The sequence below is a fragment of the Manis pentadactyla genome, chromosome 16 (genome assembly GCF_030020395.1).
Source record: "Manis pentadactyla isolate mManPen7 chromosome 16, mManPen7.hap1, whole genome shotgun sequence".
NCBI lineage: Eukaryota > Metazoa > Chordata > Mammalia > Pholidota > Manidae > Manis > Manis pentadactyla.
In genome coordinates this window covers 49061170-49080204 of record NC_080034.1, presented here as the reverse complement: position 1 = coordinate 49080204, position 19035 = coordinate 49061170, and the positions used below count along the sequence as shown (strand labels likewise).

Sequence of the window (19035 nt, the reverse complement as noted above, 5' to 3'; positions counted from 1 at the left end):
TACCAGAAACTCAACGGGTTGCCCCTCCACCTTCAGAGTTACTCTAGGCTCGGGGAGGGGCTCTGAGCCCCGTCTTCCCTAATCCTCATCTTCAACAGAGACAACACCTTCTTTGGAGGTCCCCGCGGTGGTTTCTTAGGGCATTCTTTCACCCAATGCCCCTTCTCCTTGCAGTACGCACACTGATCTTTATCCAAAGGAGGTCGGTTGCCCAGGGACCCTGCCTTACTAGTTCTACCACTAGAGGGCGGGCGTCCCTTACTTTCTACTACTGCGGCCAAGATCTTTGTTAAATTTCTCTCATACTTCCTATCCCTCTTTTCTTCTTTACTTTCCCTTTCCTTTTCCTTCCTTAACTCCTTCTCTTCCTCAGTCTCTCTTATGATAAACTTTCTCTGCTTCTTTCACCAAATCCCTCAGCGACAAATCCTGTAAGCCTTCCAATCTCTGAAGTTTTTTTTCTAAAGTCGGGTGCTGACTGTCCGATAAAAGCAAGGACCACTGAAGCACTATGCCCCTCAGAAGTGGGATCAAAGGGAGTATACCGCCTGAAGGCTTCTATCAGGCGCTCTAAGAATACTGCGGGTGCTTCAGTGGCTCCCTGGCTGACCTCTCTTACCTTGGCCAAATTGGTGGGGTGTCTTGCGGCCCCACGGAGACCTGCCACCAGAGCCTGATGATAGATGGTTAGTCGCTCCCTACCTTCTGGAGAATTAAAGTCCCAGTTGGGTCTAGTCAACTTGAACCCCCTCTCTATGTCATGAGGGAGTTGCGAAGGTCGCCCGTCGGTTCCAGGCACATTCCTTCGTGATTCCAGGAGAATCCTCTCTCTCTCTTCCGTGGTGAAGAGCACCTGCAAAAGCTGCTGACAGTCATCCCAGGTGGGCTGGTGGGAAAACATCAGGGACTCTACCAGACCAGTTAGTTTCTGCGGTTCTTCTGAAAAGGGCGGGTGGTTAACGTCAGGCTAAGGGGCTCGTCACTGCCTGTTCCATTGTCAGTATAACAATAATTAGACACGTAAAAGACACAAAAAACAAAGACACACACAGATTAGACACACAGCGGCCGCGTTTAGTTCTCCTCAGAGTCTCAAACAGAAACCGAAAGGAATCAGAGGGTTGATACTCTCGGCGCCCAAAAATCAATCCTATCTCATCAGGTTCACTTTGCCGGAAAAACAGACGGGAGGCTACCAGGCGTCCCTGGCCCCCCAACCTCCCCGAGGCGTCCCCCAGGGTTGCAGCCTGCGGTGCTCCTAGTACGTCTACCGACCGCAGTCTCGGCCCCTTTACGGGACCGGGACGGCTGCCAGACAACGGGTACCCTTTCAGAATTCTGACCGGTCTCACTGAAAAACAGAAAACAGAATACAGACAACCCAAGACGCCACTAATCTTACCTCTTCCTCCAAGAGCGACTTCGGGAGTGAAGCGGGGTGAGCCCATATCCCGGACGAGCCCCCAAATGTTGGATTCTCCCAGAGGAGGACGCCGCCCCAAATCGCTCATGAGAGGCGTCTCTTGATGCAACAAGCAAGAGGAATTTATTCAGGAACCAGCTAGCTGGGGTCCAAGTTAGTCCGACGCAGCGGGTCTCAACAAGGACCCCGAGCACTCAAAACCAACGGTTTATATAGCATTTTCAAAACACTTAACTCTTAGTAATTTTCCACAGCTGCACATTATCTTTGCAAGACAAGACCACTCCTCAATTGTTAGGGAGGTTCTGCACGATAAGCTTGGTAAGTAGGATTAACTGACCAAGGTTAGCTGACCGAACGCCACAGCTGCCCCCATCCCGGTGTTCATGATTAACTTGTTTTCCAAGGCCTTACCCAGTTCCAGTTTTTTTCTTTTAAGTCACAACCTCAGAAAACTGCTTCTAGGTCCTTAAGATGGCTACTCTTATGCTAACTTATTCTCATTCTTACAACACACTGGATGGTTCTGATAATGAGACAGGGACTGTGGGTTTAGGCAGAGTAGGGTGAGGGCCTCCAGAAAAAGGCAAAGCAAGATAATTGCAGTTAGAATAATGCAGTTAGTAACTATGTGCAAAGAAGCCTCTATGGAAACTCTGTGTTAAGCATTACCCAAAGTCAGAGTCACACTAATTCTCTAGGGTAAAGATACCAGACTAGGAATATAGACATTCTTCAGTGAAATCAAAGCTCAAAAGGCCAGGAGCAATTTAGCTTGGAATGTTTGAATGTTCCTCAAAAAGAGTATCTCAGCATAACTGATGACTTCACTGTATCAATTAGATTATGACACCGTAAAATTCACCTTAGCCTGCTAAAAGGCCCATCTAATTTTTAACTGTAACTATATGCTGTTTTTCCTTCTCTAATCCTAATCAAGTAATCTGAAGACTCTTAACACACTCTTTAGCAAACAGGCAATAAACCAGACCACATTGGGGGCAGGGCAGGTGGTCTCAATTGATATGCTCAGAAGGAAACTGCTGTCCTGAGAAAAAATCAGAGCAGCAAATTTCTTCTGTTACTTATAAAAAATGAGCATTCTGGGACCACTCAACAAGTCTGCACCCCTAGCCCTTTACCTCCATTCCTGAAAATCCTCAACTGTGCATAAAACCCCTAGACAAGGCACCACCACAGACTCTCTTGTCCTGTCCTGGTGAGAGCCAGGAGCTCTGTCCTCTCACTTTATCTCTAAATAAAAGTCTCCACCTTGCTTGCTCTCCTACCTTGAGTGTTTGTGAAGTTCATTCTTTGGCTCCGTGAACAAGAACCCCAGTATCAATAGTAGACTAGAATTTTAATGTGTGAGAGTTTACCTTCTTTCTTCTGAATCTTTTGGCTGGGTCCCTACCCACTTCACACACACTTTAAAGGGCTTGTGGGGAGAGTGGCAGGAAGCAGGGTCTTCTTTTAATGGTGCCAATGTCATGGGCCTCACACTCCTCCCAGTGAAGCCTTTTTGGCACTTGTGTGGGGAACAGGACAGAGGGAACACATCTGGACATGGAGAGCCAGTTAGAAGATGATTGCTCGAGTCCAGTCAGAAGGTAGTGAGGGTCTAAATGAGGTGGTAGTTGTAGAAATTGAGAAAAGAGATTTAGAAAATGTGAAGATAAATTAGAACTTGAGAAAAATCAATATGAATATTTAGACGAAGGTACAGATTGAGAGTGACAAGGGGCATCACTTTTTTTTGTACCATTAATCTACAATTACATGAGGAACATAATGTTTACTAGTCTCCCCCCTTCACCAAGTCCCCCCGACAAACCCCATTACAGTCACTGTCCATCAGCGTAGTAAGATGCTGTAGAGTCACTACTTGTCTTCCCCGTGTTGCACATCCCTCCCCATGCCACCCCCCTCCACATTATACATGCTAATCGTAATGAGGGGCATCACTTTTTAAATAAAATAAAAACCTTAAAAATAATGGACTCCTTTTTAAAAAATAAATTTCATACTTCAAAATTAAATATATTCTATTTGCCAGACTTTGTCAGCCTTTTGATTAAAAAAATATTTCCAAACTTGAAAATAGGCCAAAAAAAAAAAAAAAAAGACTGCATATCTTCACGATGTCATCCTAACACTCCTAACAAGCCTGCTGATGAATGATTTTCATTCTCCAGGTCATGATTTCTTAACCTTGGCATTGCTGACATTTTAGACTGGACAGTTTGTTGTGCCGGTTGTGCGGTTCACTGCAGGATGTTTAGTCGCATTCCTGGCCTTTACCGACTAAATGCCAGTGGCAGCTTCTCAATCAGGACGATAAAAAATGTCTCCTCACCTTGCCAAATGTCTTCTGGGGGAGAGGGGGCAAAATTGCCCAAAGGAAGAACCACTGCTCCATCAGTAAGAACCTTTGTTTGACTATTTTTTGGTGAGGGTATTTTCAACTCCATAAGGGTAAATCTTAACGTGTAAATTACTGATAGTGGTATAAATGAACTTTGGTACAAATTAAAATGTAGTTTTTTTTCTGCCCTGTAGGAAAAGTAATTGTTTTTGTTGCCTTATAGGGCATTGTCCATTTCTGTATTTCATACAGTATTGCTTTTTTTCAGTAACTGTATGTAAATTCTTTGAACCAGTATTACCATTCTATTGATTCACATTGGTGAATTAAATAAATCTTTTGACAAGTATTTTTTAAGATTTGTATGAGTTATGCACTTATCTTTAAAATTGTGCTTTGACAAACTGGATAATACTAAATATATCTATAAAATAAGGTAACTTGTTCAGTTAATTGGGACTAGGAAGGAGATAAAATTTTATATTTAATTCATTCAGACTCGCTACTTTCAAAATAGGTATTTCATGAAGACTTGAGAGTAATGGCCAGATTAAGGGATTAGCAATTTACTTTTAATTCTTATTCTGGGGGAAAAAAACCCTTTCTTTGTGACACAGATGAGTGAACTCTGGTCCTTACTTGCACAAGGGGGATCATTTGCCCTATGGGTATTGCTCAATTGTATAACAATGCAATGATATTGAATGAAATGTGGAGAAGCACAAAACAGATTCCTGTCGGATTCCACTTCAGGTGGATTTCATTAACAAGAGATTACTAGCCATTTTGAGTTTCAGTTACAGGAAAGTAGGCTAGAATCTTATACTTTGCATAATTAACTAGTATTTGAATGGCGTTAATTTGTACCTTGTGTTAAGATAGAAATTAAAAAATACATTGTTTTTGCTCTCCATTGACTTGTTTTCGCTGAGTTTAGAATTAGTGTGATAGTCTGGGACTGGATGGAGGTGTACATGGGCATTGAAGTGAACTCTGTGCTTGTTCTCCTCCTCCTCCTGTTAATTATCTTGTTAAAACTGCAAATTAAAGTACTTCAAATCCTAATTACAAATGGACTCAAAATTGTTTATTTAAATTCATTCATCACAATAAAAGACGCTCCTTGCTAAGTCATCAGTTCCTGGGCCTCCTCATCATTTATTTATTTGTTGTTTCTTTCTTTCTTTAGCACGCCGGTGGGTGCTCCAATTTCTCTTTGGTCCAGGGCAGGGGACCTTTGAGTGTCAGTTACGAAGGGACTGTAAGAACTATAACATGCAAGGTAGTGCGGGCCTAGTAACACGGATGAATAAGCAACAGGCATCTAAGGGCTCCCAGCCGCGCAGACATGGCATCGCCGGCGGGTAAAAGAAAGCTACGGTTCCTCTGATAGCTCAGTTGGTAGAGCGGAGGACTGTAGCGGTTATTTCAGCTATCCTTAGGTCGCTGGTTCGAATCCGGCTCGGAGGAGGCTCTAGTTTTGCGTCTTTTTTCATATCCACCCACAAAAAGTGTGTAAAAGTGTGTGCTGCATACATATGTTCTTAATGTTCATCTGTTTAAGACTCTCTCTGTACAGCGAATCTAATATTTAAAATTATTATTCTCCGTAACAATTGCTAATACCCGCGCTCAGACTTCAACCCTAAGGTTCACGTACAGCTGAGTCCACAGAGAAGTCCTAAATCCTGAAGAGGCCGGTCAGAGGCTGACCCACTGGGTTAGGGGGGCCAGAGACGCGTCTTGGTTCCACTACCTGGGACTGGGAGGCCGGGGCAAGGGCATGGTGAGGGGAACGCCGCCAACCTGCGGGTGATTGGTGGGGCACGTGCGTCCCCTGGTGGGTTTATTGTATTGTGTCTCTGTGGAGGGAATTTTTTTTTTTTTTCGGGTGGACGTTCAACCCCCGGGCAGCCGCTCACAGTTTGGAAGGCTAGGTGAAATTCAGGGGCACTATTCCCCACTTTCCGGTTTAATTATGTAAAGGTGGTTCTTAACCTACGCTAAGAAAAGTTGGTGGATATGGCTCTTTGGAAGTGGGACCCATGCATTGGTAGTTCCAGGTGATTTTAATGCGCTGCAAGGTTTGAAAAACACTACTAAAAGAGAAACAAAAAATTGAGAATTAAAAATAACTGACAAGGGAAAAAATGGATAGGATTTTCTACCCACTTTTGGAATTAGCTCAAAAAGTAGAGATCTCTCTTAACGATAGAAAGCATTTGTCTTGCCAATAGGTTTCAGCCCCGGGCAAGTTCGCTATGGATTCAATGTGACCAAAGAAAATGACAGCAAAACGTTCTTTGGGATGAAAGGATTTATTACCCGGCTTGTTCTCCGACGGTGGATTAAGCACTAGCCTCTCTACCTCCGCCCAGAGCACTGGGCCGAGTTCTCTATACAGCGCAATAATAGCTTATTGCCTACAGGTGTGGAAGCGGTAGCCTAGCAACAGGCCATTTACATCATCATCAGGTGGTTTAAATTCAGTGAGGATCCTGGCCATAGGAACCCCAACTTCCCCAGTTTGCTAATTTTGCGCCAACCTCTTTAAAATATATTAATCCCACTTCTACCCTATCTCAAAAATGTGATCCTGAGCGTCTATATAAGAGTCCTCAACTCAAAGTATTAGATCCGAGTAGGGAAGAGTTGTCTGAGGATTTTGTGCCTGACATTAAAAAAAAATCTTTCTTCACATGCTTCAGAACTTTTATTCTTTAACTTAATGATTATCAAACTTCGTTGTGTATCAGACAAATCTGGAGAGCTAATATAGAACACAGAAGCCTAGACTTGTCGAATTAGGCTAGTAGTTTGAGAACCACTACCTAAAATGCTTTGAAAACTTACTACGTTAAGGACTGGAGACTTGTCTGAACTGGTAGCTCCTTGCTTTTTTGAAAGGCAATTTAGGGTAAAAGACTAAAAAAGAAAAATGGTCCAATTTTCTTTTCAAAGATAACATTTGGGCCTTAGATGCAAAGTTAATTAGTCCTTGTGGGGAAGTTGGGGTTCCTATGGCCAGGATCCTCACTGAACTTAAACCACCTGATGATGTAACTGGCCTGTTGCTAGGCTACCGCTTCCACACGTGCAGGCAATGAGCTATTATTGCGCTGTATAGAGAGCTGGTCCCAGTGCTCTGGGCAGAGGCAGAGACGCCTGTGCTCCACCTACCGCCGAGAGAACAAGCCGGGTAATAAACCCTTTCACCCCAAAGAACGTTTTGCTGTCAATTTCTTTGGTCACACCGAATCTGTAGTGAACTTGCCCGGGGCTCAAACCCATTGGCAAGACAGTCCTGAACTGAGAGCTTCTTGACAACGCCCTACAGATTCAAATACAGATAGGTTCTCCACCTTCGAGTAACTGGGCCATATTCTGCCATATTCCAATAGCAGTTCACCACCTCCACCTCCGAAGATACAGCCAGATGACTTGAGGAGGAGCGAATGTATAAAAAACAAACCTTGAACACACCTACATATTCCTTGGCTCTTCACCATCTCGTTAAAAAATGGGAATAATTTGTTCCATTTTTAAAAACTTGAGGTGGCCCTCAAAAGGGACATGTGTGAAATAGATTCTGGGGAGGAATTGTAATATTAATGCGTAAGTAATTGAAGTATAGATTTGTAAATCCACGTGGCAAAGACCAATTCAAAATCTGCCAAAGGTGAAAAAATCCCAAAGAATTCAGCTTTGCCTATCCTGGCCTACCGATGACTGAAGTAGAAGAAACAGTAACTTTGAGTACGTGGATCTCGAAGTAAAGGTCCGGGTATGAACTGGGCCTTTGCTGTTAGCGTTCGAGAAGGTGGTATTTGCAGGAGCACAGAAGTAAAGGCCAAACATTAAGAGGAACATAAGACTGGAGAATATGTATCGATCCCACTACCTCTCGCATGCTTAGCGAGCGCTCTACCACTTGAGCTAATTCCCCACCGCTACCCGGGGTTGTGCCTCTCTTACCAATTTTGGTATCCGAAAGTAATTCAGAACTCGCTGTGATTTCGTTTTGTTGTTTTCGTTAGCCAGTAGAAGCAAGTGCGGGACTGCATATCAAACGTGATCAGACAGTTCCAGGATGAACCCCACCCCTCAAAGTCACCTGTAATCTGTTCTACAGGGCTGGATCCTTTAGGGACAAGATCGTACAGTGCAGGTGGATCAGGGCACGGAGTCCACAGAAACAATTAAAAATTGGCAAGTTTAACACTGTAATGCTAACTACGGAAACAGGGAACCGGAAGGAAATTGCAGGTTCATCCAGGAGGAAAATTCAAGTTTCTCAAGCCATGATGCATGGTTTTGGTCTTCCCGATAGTTCCCGACAATCCCTGCACCCCTAAGTTTTCCCACCAGTTGACTTTGGTGGCCTCAAAAACAGATTCTTCTTCAAAGTCCCTACAGATGTCCTTTAAGATCTGCCTTTTTGGCTTTTTAAAAAATCACCGCTACTGGACTCGTGATCACTAAGCGGCACGTGTCCCAGTTAATTTCTCTTCATTCCGGTTTCTATAGTCCCAATTTCAGTCAAGCGATGTAGAAGTTATTTTTCTAAGGTAAACATTAATAGTAGAGGCGAATACAATTGTGGCTGCAGGCACCGGTCCGTAGTCCTTGCAAAAAGACAAAGGCAGTGGTTGCCTCCTTTTCTTCTGGGCCTACGGTGTATCTGGAGGTACCAGGTACTGTGCTAGTTGCTAGGTGTTAGGTGTTAGGTACTATTCAGAGCTAGTTCTGAAGAGGAGGATTGGCTGGGAAGATTGTCGGAGGCTCATCAGGTGCAGAAAAGCCGTAAAGGCCCTCAACATCTACACCATCAACTGCTTCTTTGTCTGAGATTCCATCATTAAGAGTCCTCCTCTTTTTGGCTTAATATTATTTCCTAGTCTCAGTGAAATTGGAACGAGATGATCAAAATTAAAATGGAGAAGGTGAGACATCTCATTTAAGAAAGTGACTCTATGGCTGTTTGCTGTGCAGGGCATGCTGAGCAGGCCTTTCCGAGATCCTTCTAATGCCCTTAATGCTTGCTCTCCTCTTGCTTTTTCATTGCAATCAGAGCTGACAAAAAAAGTGGACAACCTTCTGCGGGAAGAAATCCCCCACCTTCCTGCACCCTCCTTTCCCCCACATCTTAGGCAAGAGAAAATTCAGTTCCAAGTGTGTGTAAAAACCCACCATTCATCTCAAAAGTTGACTCAAGGCCAGTCTTTGCCTTCATTCTCACCACCATTAGGGTGCTTTCTCCTTACACTTCCCTGGACAGAATTTACCCAGTTATAGAGGTCAGTTTGGCTTCCACTCATTTTTTTTCTCCCCGTTTATTTTCCATGATGCTATTAGGGGTAAAGGTGTGGAAGTGTAATGAAAGAAAGTAGCCCAATCTCATAGCTCAGATCCATGGATTGAGCATTGGCATGATTGACTGTGAACAGGAAGTGACTGATTTATCTGGGGGCTTTCAACCATGAGCTAGAATTCTAGTTTCTGGTAACAATGGATTAGGTATTAAATTTTCCAACTGCTCAGTTTCCACGGAGATTAATTGGATGAGGATCAAGCATATTATCTTAAAATTCACATGGATGTTTTACCTGATGTTAAAACTATTAACTAAAGCTCACTGAATTGTGTTCCCCCAAAATTCATATGTTGAAGCTCTAACCCCCGATGTAGCTGTTTTTGGAATAAGGAAGTGATTAAGGTAAATAAGATCATAAAGGCGGAGACCTGATCCCATAGGATTAGTATCCTTATAAAGGGAGACACAGGAGAGTTCTCTCACTCTGCCATGTGAGGACATAGCCAGAAGATGACCATCTACAGACTGAGAAGATAGCTCTCACTGGGAACCGAATGGCTGTCACCTTGATCTTGGATTTCCAGCCTCCAGAACTATGAGAAACATTAATTTCTGTTTAAGCACTCAGTCTGTGATATTTTCCGTAACAGCCCAAGCAGAGTGAAAATCACTCTTCTTTAATCTCCCTTGTGATATAGGAGGTGGGATTCTAAACCACATTAATAATTTCCTACTTGGTCCGATGGTAACCTTTGCAAAAAAGGAAGCTAAAAGGAGCATGCAAGGTTAGAGGAGGAGAAACGGTGGTCATCCTTGTTTCCTTGCTGGGGCTTGCTGTTCCTCTAAGTGTCACTCCAAGTAATACTTCTGTATCCCAACAGAGACAGCAGAGACAGCAGTTCTGTAGCAACAATCGAATCTGGCACCATGAAATTTCATTACTTGTTGGCATTTTTACTGTTTTCCATCTGGTATTCAAGGTACAGATAGGACACTTAAAATGTTAAGGGAAACTGTCCACTTCCTAGGATCCCTCCTCTCTAGGGGCTAATTTTCTACTAGATTAGGAACATTGAAAGGAAACTTACTAGGTGATATATTCTCAGGTTCTCATTGAAAGGGATTTAATTACTGAGTTCAATATCAACTACGTGCTCTCAGTATTTCTAATAGGAGGCATTGGTGATTACCATTTGAAGAAAAATTCGGAGTTTTTTCAATAATATTGTTTTCTAGAAATTTTACTTAATAAGCACAGATATTTTATAGAGAAATCCACTTAATCTTTTCCTTAAATATATTACCAAGGAAAGTCTTTTCTCTCCAGATAGTTCAGCATATTCTACCCTCAGGTGCAAGGAAATTGTGCAGAAATCTGTTGAAACTCGATGTTTCACAATTTGCTTTGGAAAAGGAATATTTATATTTCTTTTAAAAATTCTTTTAAGAGTTTTGTTTCATTTCAGTTGCTCCACTGTATTTATGTAATATAATATGACCCATACGAATCATTTATTGAACTCAGGAAATTTGCGCACACACATCACTTTTCATCATTAGTGTTAGGAATATACACAATTTCCCATTCAATTTTCATAATGGAGAATTGCAATAGTACCAAAATGCACTGATCATGGTTCTGTTCACAACCCTGGGATCTTTTTCAACCCAGATGTCTGTATTTAGGGCAACCATAACACTTATTGAGCAAACCTGGATACTTTTGAGAGAAAAAAGGAGGTAATCAGAGAAGACAGCCGGAAATCGGGTGTAATTCAGGGGATTCACTCTAGCAATATAATCCTAGTGGAGGAGGGCATTTTTTTTCCCTTAGAGTTTTTGTTTTGAGGTACACACAGAGTAATATCCTAACATCTTAAAACCCAATGAATTATATATATTCTTAAACCAATGAAACCAAAGACCCAGATCATTATATAAAATACATTCATCATCTAAGAAGATTGTTTAAAACTATATTTTTTAAAGCTGCTAGGAATTTAACAGAAACCATTTGGACAGACAGTATTTTAGGAATTCTATAAAACTCTTCAGTAAGAGTCCCTCAATAGTACAGTTGGCAGAACAGAGGGCTCTAGATACTGCAACTTTGGTATCCTTAGGTAGAGGGTTCGAATTAGGCTTTGAAAACTAGGGTCTTGGAAATGGCATACTCTTGAGCCTACCACGAAATTTAAATCAACACCCCAAACATGCAGAAGAAAATCATGCGTGGGGAATGAGAAGGGATCCTTGCTCCTACGGTTTTCGCTTTTTAAGGTGGTTCTGTTGGATTTTTCCCAGAGGAGAGCGCTACCCTAAATCACTCACAGAAGGCGTCTCTTGATGCAATAAGCAAGAGGAATTTATTCAGGAACCAGCTAGCTGGGGTCCAAGTGTCAGCCCGACACAGCAGGTCTCAACAAGGACCCCGAGCACTCAAAACCAAGGGTTTATATGGCATTTTCAAAACACTTAACTCTTAGTAATTTTCCACAGCTGCACATTATCTTTGCAAGACATACATCCTGGGGTTAAGCGAGAGCAAGGTAAGACCACTCCTCAATTGTTAGGGAGGTTCTGCACGATAAGCTTGGTATGTAGGATTAACTGACCAAGGTTAGCTGACTGAAGGCCACAGCTGCCCCCATCCCGGTGTTCATGATTAACTTGTTTTCCAAGGCCTTACCCAGTTCCAGTTTTTTTTCTTTTAAGTCACAACTTCAGAAAACTGCTTCTAGGCCCTTAAGATGGCTACTCTTATGCTAACTTATTCTCATTCTTACATTCTCCTCTTCTTCTTGTAACTATTTCAATCATGAAATTAGAGGTCATCTGTTTGGTAGTGCAATAGGGGAAAGGCACAATATGAACGGCGCAGTCTTAGCTTTTGAAGGTTGTCTTTGTCCAGCTGACGTGGTTATCTTGGAATAGTTTTTGAGAACGGTGTGTGGGTCAGCTAAACAGCGTTGGTGTCTCTGGACGCGCACCTGGTCACTTTAGGGGTCTTCTGGTGATTTTTAAGCTGGAGAAGATTCTCAGTAGGTTGGGCTCTCCACGTGAGATGGTCGTCAGCTGTCTCGGCTGAGACAACGGGTTTCACATGAGATGCGTGGATCCAGGTGGCAATCTTACTTTGACTGCTGTTGGGGTGGTCAGTAACACTAAGTAGGGTCTTTTCTACCGTGGCTCAAGGGTCTGCGCTCGGTGTCGCTTTACAAACACAAAGTCTTTAACTTGGAACAGGTGGGCTGCTTCTGAAGTGCCGGGCTCATAGACTGCTTTTAGTTGGGTCTACACTTCTCTTTGGACTGCCTGAAGAGCTTTTAACTTATTATATAAATGGCGGTTGTCAGTTTGGGTAACGGGGAAGGGGTCTTTGAATATTAAAGATAATTTCTTTCTTTGATTTTTCTCTGGGACACCGGTGCCCTGGTTCGGGTGCACATCAAAAGATTGCATGCCCAGCCTCTAAGGTGGGCTGAGATATTGTCTATTTGCCAAAGAATCTTGCTTTTTACTATGTCGTCTACAGCTGGGTCCGCACGCCAAGTCAATTGCCCAGCCTGCAAAACCACCCAGTCAGATCTGAAGGAGGAAAGACAGCACACAGGCTCAGGCTCTCCAGTATGTCAAAGTGAATCTTACACACGATTACAAATGACTAGCATAATAAAACATGTGCCACTCTTCTCTATCTGGGGAACACCAACTGATCTCACTGAAGAATGATTCTAGAGTTTCATGTTCAACATAGTTCTAGCAGGGGGGGAGTTCCAGCATGCAGTTACATTGCTCTGACTGCAAATATCCCGCCCCGCTTTTTCCAGAGGCTCTCACTCCACTCTGTCTAAGCCCATGGTCCTTGTCTCATTCTCTCTTCTACAGGTAGAGACTCTAGCTGCTGCTAGGGAAAAGGGGCGATGACCGCTCTGGCTGCTTCGTGCTGAGAAGAGGGCGCAGTAAAGGGTGCAGCTAGGTCTCTATCACTGGTCAGTTGAGAGGGCTTCAGAAGGCTGGCGCTTCTATCTTGGGTTTTGTTTCTATTACTATTTGCAGTTTTGTGGCTTCTAGGCAAGATAAAACAAATTGTGTTATTAGGTTATGTAGCAACATCTGGAGTTGGATTTTTTATTCTGGAAGGAGGCTGCATTATTGAAACAATACTTTAAAATCACTTTCATTTTTATTAGAAGACACTAGGTTAAGAAAATAATTAACAGCTAGCTTGATTATTTGCACAAGTGCAGCAAGAAGAGCAATTGATTACACAGGGTCTTTTAAATATGCTTTGCTGGAACTTCAGATTGAACTTTTAAAGGCCTCTTGAGGCTAGACAGCCAAGCCAGACCTGCCATCAGGCTTTGCCTGCAGTACCTGTAGATTTGGATGAATTCCTCTCTTCTCGAGGTCTCTGCACCTGCCAGGAAGCGACTTTCTTTACTCACCTGGTAAGGCTGCTGGGAACTCTGCAAGCAAGGTACCAGGCTAGTTCTTCTAAGGGGCTTTGTTGGCCCTATAAAGTCAATCTTAGTTCTTTAAAGTTGTTCACATCTCAGTCCATGCACATGTCTCTCAGGTATGACATTCCAGCTAAAGCTCTGGCAGTATAACCAGTGTTTTTAATTAGTCTTCTCACAAGGAAAGCAGATTCTTACTAAACTCATGCAAATAAACATACTGCCATGGAATACAAAAACAGTCACTAAAAGTTTTTAAACTCTGTAGGGATCAGGTAGAGAGAAGGATGTCTCAATTCTGCTTATAAAGACAGCCATCTACTAAACTGTTGTCAGCTTAAGAGAACAAGCTCAAAACACTATCAGCAACATTCGAAACAAAAAGACACAAAACCATTTTCTTTAGTTTATGTAATCTTATGCAACTAATACCTGTTCTGCTGAAATCCAGTTCTTTACCAGTCCAGGAACAACAAAACAGTGACTATAAATGACAAAAAACTTACAAATGACAATGGTCAAAGATCTGACGAGAGTTCACTGTAAGACAGTTGACATAAGGAAATTCTGATATTTCTGTAATACAAAACATTCAGTAACAAAGTTTAGCATTATTCTCTTTGACAGTGCTTTCCTGGTAAATATATATATATATATCAGATAAATAAGCCAAATTAGTCAAATACTTTCTCTAATGAGAAAAAATTCTTCTGACATGTTCCAGGGGCCCTCTGGAAAATATCAGAGCTAACTAGAGGTAAAAGCACTTTTTTGCATTTAATTCTTTTAGAACTGTCTATCATTACACATTTATTGTCTATATACCCAGCACAGTAAACGAGATATCTTAAAAAGGTGGGGCAGCAGGGGAGACTGCTGCTGTCAGTTTTTAAAGACAATATATAAAAAGTCAAAATAATCTATGTTACCAAGCATTCTTGAGAGAATGGTAGCAGATGGTAGATTTTTCTGCTTTCATCTTCAGGAGGGGAAAAAAGCTACAATAAGAATTCACATTTAGCTGAAAGAACTGTCTAAACTCAAGGCAGACTATAATATCACCAGGCATACAAAAGACCTGTTAGAGATACATACAAAGAATGAATATGGCTATAGTCAAATTCAACTTAAAAGTTTAAGCAGAATCTCAAATTTAAATGTCTCTTTCCTTGACACAGATATTCGGATTTGACCAGAAATATGCTTTGAGTTGAAAGAGATCAGGCATTTTATCTCTTCATTTAGGGATTGAGAAATGATGACCTTTGGCTTTCTAACCAGCTATTTCATTCATGGCGTTAATAGTGGGTTGTGGTGACATGGAAATGTATGCTGGATATTTGGATGGTTTAAAGATTATATACAATCAATAGCTTACAAACAGTGAAAATAATAAGAACATAACTCAGCATAAGTGTCCAAGACCAGATACAAAAAAGCAGAGAAAGTGCTTAAGTCTACAGGTCTTCCCTGAAAGCTTCAAGAATGTTTTACTCTTTAATAGTAGATAGAGCTTTTAATAGAATTTGCATAGCAACTTATAAGATCATTTGCATTAAAAAATATGGAGAGTCTTCCATGTTTTTTAAAACATACAAACATATCTACAGCATATAAATTAAACAAGAAGACCTGGTGGTTCTCAAAAAAATCTATTACAACTTTCCTCAAAAGTGGTCACACGTTTGCCCATCTAAACTTTTACAGTGAAACCTGTTTTTCTGGGAGAAACATAATCTTGTCCAGATTCTACACAATTTAATTTTTAAGAATAAATTTTGGTTTGTTAACTTAAATAATTCAATTTCTCATGCCATGCAGTCGTTTTTAATAACAAAATATTTCAAAGGCAAATAAAGGTTACACAGTTGTTAACAAACTTTAGCTTTTAGTCTTTTTAATATTAAGATTTCATTTAAAAAAAAATTCTGGCAACTCACTGAGACTTTAAGCATGAGAAACTGCTTTGATAAAACAATTAGAGAACTCTTTGCAATCTTTCAACATTAAGAGCAGACTAACAGTTAAAAAAACAAAACAAAAAACAGTTTTTTTTAACTGGAAACAAAATTCTAATTTTGCTGTGCACTTGATATCAAGACTCACTTGCTTTAATTTCACATAGCATGACTATATCTGTAAGAATATAGTAATTTATTCTTCATTTGCCCCATGGTCTCAAGCACATAAACGGGTGAGAATTATGCCTGGGCTTGCCGGGGTTTGTCCCGCCTTATCTCTAAACATCTTGACCTTCCTCCAAAGCAACAGGCTGAGCGGATCCGCTACAACATAAGGCACCCCGCTGCTGCACCACACTGCTCTCTCTTTGTCTCTGTTCTCCGTCCCTCTTTAACAAACAGCTGCACTTTAGAACAAAGCCACTTTCTTTTATCAAAAAACACATTCTTTAGCATGCAGACGAGTTTCTATTCTTTATACCTTCTCTTATTAAAACATACATCTTTTAGCATAGAGAAATGTTTTCTTTATTTAAGTAGTTTTTATTAGAACTTAAAATCATTTGATACTTTAACTTTCAGTGAACACTGAAAAACAGGCTACTATAAACTGTTACACTAGCATTCTTCATCTATGAACATATATTATCATTTTTGGAAATGTGCTTTACAACACAATTTCTCATTAGGCACAAAATATGTCTATATAACTTAGCAAACTTTAAAAATTTTGGTTACCACAAAAATTCTCAAGCTGTTTGCATACATACACACTGTTATACATTAATACAGTATTATTATTAAGATGTTTATTTGCTACACTTGTTTACTTATTTTTAGCAACTATGCCAGATTACTTAAAAAACTTTTACTAAACATTAGACAAAGTCAAGTTTTCCTTCGAGCATTTTCTTGAAATGTTTAACTGGTAACATCAACTTAAATGACTTTAAGTAAACTTTGGCAGCTGATAACCACAATGACATGCCTGCCTCAGGCAAACCCAAATTAGCATTAATGCTTAACATTTTCCATCAGATTTTCTGGAAGTTTTAGAATGCCCAATTTTCACAAGCGCTTGTCTTTAAATCAATTTAATTAATACTATCCGGAGGTAGAAAGATATTTTCATTTACACACTTAGACACACAAACATACAGACTGAGACATAAAGGATGGCCACTTGAGGTGCAGAAAACACGAAATTTTCTCTTCCTGATGTCCGTGCTCAAATTGTGAGCTCTCTCCCTAACGTCTGAGAAAAATGGTCTGTCATGAGAGACAAGGGGGTCGTCTGCGTCTGTCCCATTGTCAGTATAACAATAATTAGACACGTAAAAGACACAAAAAACAAAGACACACACAAATTAGACACACAGCGGCCGCGTTGAGTTCTCCTCAGAGTCTCAAACAGAAACCGAAAGGAATCAGAGGGTTGGTACTCTCGGCGCCCAAAAACCAACCCTATCTCATCAGGTTCACTTTGCCGGAAAAACAGACGGGAGGCTACCAGGCGTCCCTGGCCCCCCAACCTCCCCGAGGCGTCCCCCAGGGTTGCAGCCTGCGGTGCTCCTAGTACGTCTACCGACCGCAGTCGCGACCCCTCACGGGACCGGGACGGCTGCCAGACAACGGGTACTCTTTCAGAATTCTGACCGGTCTCACCGAAAAACAGAAAACAGAATACAGACAACCCAAGGCGCCACTAATCTTACCTCTTCCTCCAAGAGCGACTTCAGGAGTGAAGCGGGGTGAGCGCAGATCCCGGACGAGCCCCCAAATGTTGGATTTTTCCCAGAGGAGAGCGCTACCCTAAATCACTCACAGAAGGCGTCTCTTGATGCAATAAGCAAGAGGAATTTATTCAGGAACCAGCTAGCTGGGGTCCAAGTGTCAGCCCGACGCAGCAGGTCTCAACAAGGACCCCGAGCACTCAAAACCAAGGGTTTATATGGCATTTTCAAAACACTTAACTCTTAGTAATTTTCCACAGCTGCACATTATCTTTGCAAGACATACATCCTGGGGTTAAGCGAGAGCAAGGTAAGACCACTCCTCAATTGTTAGAGAGGTTCTGCACGATAAGCTTGGTATGTAGGATTAACTGACCAAGGTTAGCTGACTGAAGGCCACAGCTGCCCCCATCCCGGTGTTCATGATTAACTTGTTTTCCAAGGCCTTACCCAGTTCCAGTTTTTTTTCTTTTAAGTCACAACTTCAGAAAACTGCTTCTAGGCCCTTAAGATGGCTACTCTTATGCTAACTTATTCTCATTCTTACAGTTCGTTTGGACGGATATGAGGAGACCTTTGGGGTTCCCTTATATAGGTAATTTTTTAGGAAGTCGTTTATTAGAGATAATTTCAAGCATACCCCGAAGTAGAAAATTGTATAACGAACTTCATCGTACTCATCACCCGGATACAACCACAATTTTTGCACCATCTATCCCAAATATACAGCCGTCCCCACTTCTGATCTCCCTACACAAATCCAAGGTGTTTAGAAGAGTTCAGTGTTAAGGATGAAAAACAGGACAGAATCAGCTCATACCCCCCACCCTCCAGTACCAGGAGTGGAGGATAAATGACAAAAAGTTGTCCCCCTTAAAATCAACAGTGCTCGGGTGGGAACGCGAGGAGAGCGCTGTACCGTGTCGCCTGTACCTTGCAATGTCACTGGAATCTGTCCAGAGAAAAATTGTCAAGCCCATATTATAACTGTGTTCATATCTGCCACCCGCTTCACTCCTAGATAGCTTAGAGCAGGTTCGGGTCGGATTAAAAAAAAAGCTGTCAGGCCCCCGCAAGGGCATTATATAGCAATAAATAGTATAAACCCGAATAGTAAGTAACAAAAAGAACCCTAGCGCGGTCCCTGTAGGCCCCACGGCGCCTTAAGGACGCGATGGCGCCCTCTGGCGGGCGCGTCCTCCACTAACGTCAAGGAGCAGAGGCCGAGCTCCGGCTCCGGGAAAGCGGCTGCGCGGCAAGTGGAGGAAGACTCCTTCTCCCGCTGCCCCCAGGGGCAAAATCGCAGGGGACCTTTTTTTTTTTTGTAATCTGAGAGGACACGTGTGAGGAGTTGCCTGGGTTGTAACCGTTAAGAAAACGCGGAGTTGGGAGGGCCACCTCGAGAGGGTGGGAAGGAGCCTGAGGGCGGGAGCCGGGTTCAGCCCGACCACGCCTGCGTGGACCCTACCAGATTCGAAGTGAGGCTGAAAGTCGCCTTGGAAGGGCAGTGAGCAAGAAGTTTCGCCACAAATATGACCTTCGTTGCAAGAGTCTCGCGTTCAGTAACATCCACTGTCACTGTTGGAATAAAGCCTTGGCGGACGAGGTTGACTATGCCGGCGCGCTTCCAAAGCCTACCATGGGAACCACGATCAGATTATACTTGTCAGGGCTGACTTGTTTGGTCCGTTGTTTCTTGTTTTTCAAGACAGTATTTTGGCGTATTGTGTTTATCCAGCGATTCGTTGTCCTAGATATGCACGTTAGGAGGATAAAATA

The 19035-nt window shown here is 42.1% G+C and overlaps 1 long non-coding RNA gene and 1 other non-coding gene across 2 annotated transcripts; one reads left to right on the top strand and one right to left on the bottom strand.

Annotated features, from left to right (window-relative positions):
- Positions 1–1073: 1073 nt before the first annotated feature.
- Positions 1074–17790, bottom strand: LOC130681377 (uncharacterized). Its single transcript, XR_008994495.1, has 2 exons — positions 17197–17790; positions 1074–1392 (listed from the first exon to the last, which is right to left on the bottom strand). It is a non-coding gene; the product is annotated as an uncharacterized LOC130681377 (long non-coding RNA).
- TRNAY-GUA (transfer RNA tyrosine (anticodon GUA)) lies at positions 5172–5258 on the top strand. The gene is given in 2 exon segments: positions 5172–5208; positions 5223–5258. It is a non-coding gene; the product is annotated as a tRNA-Tyr (tRNA).
- Positions 17791–19035: the final 1245 nt, after the last annotated feature.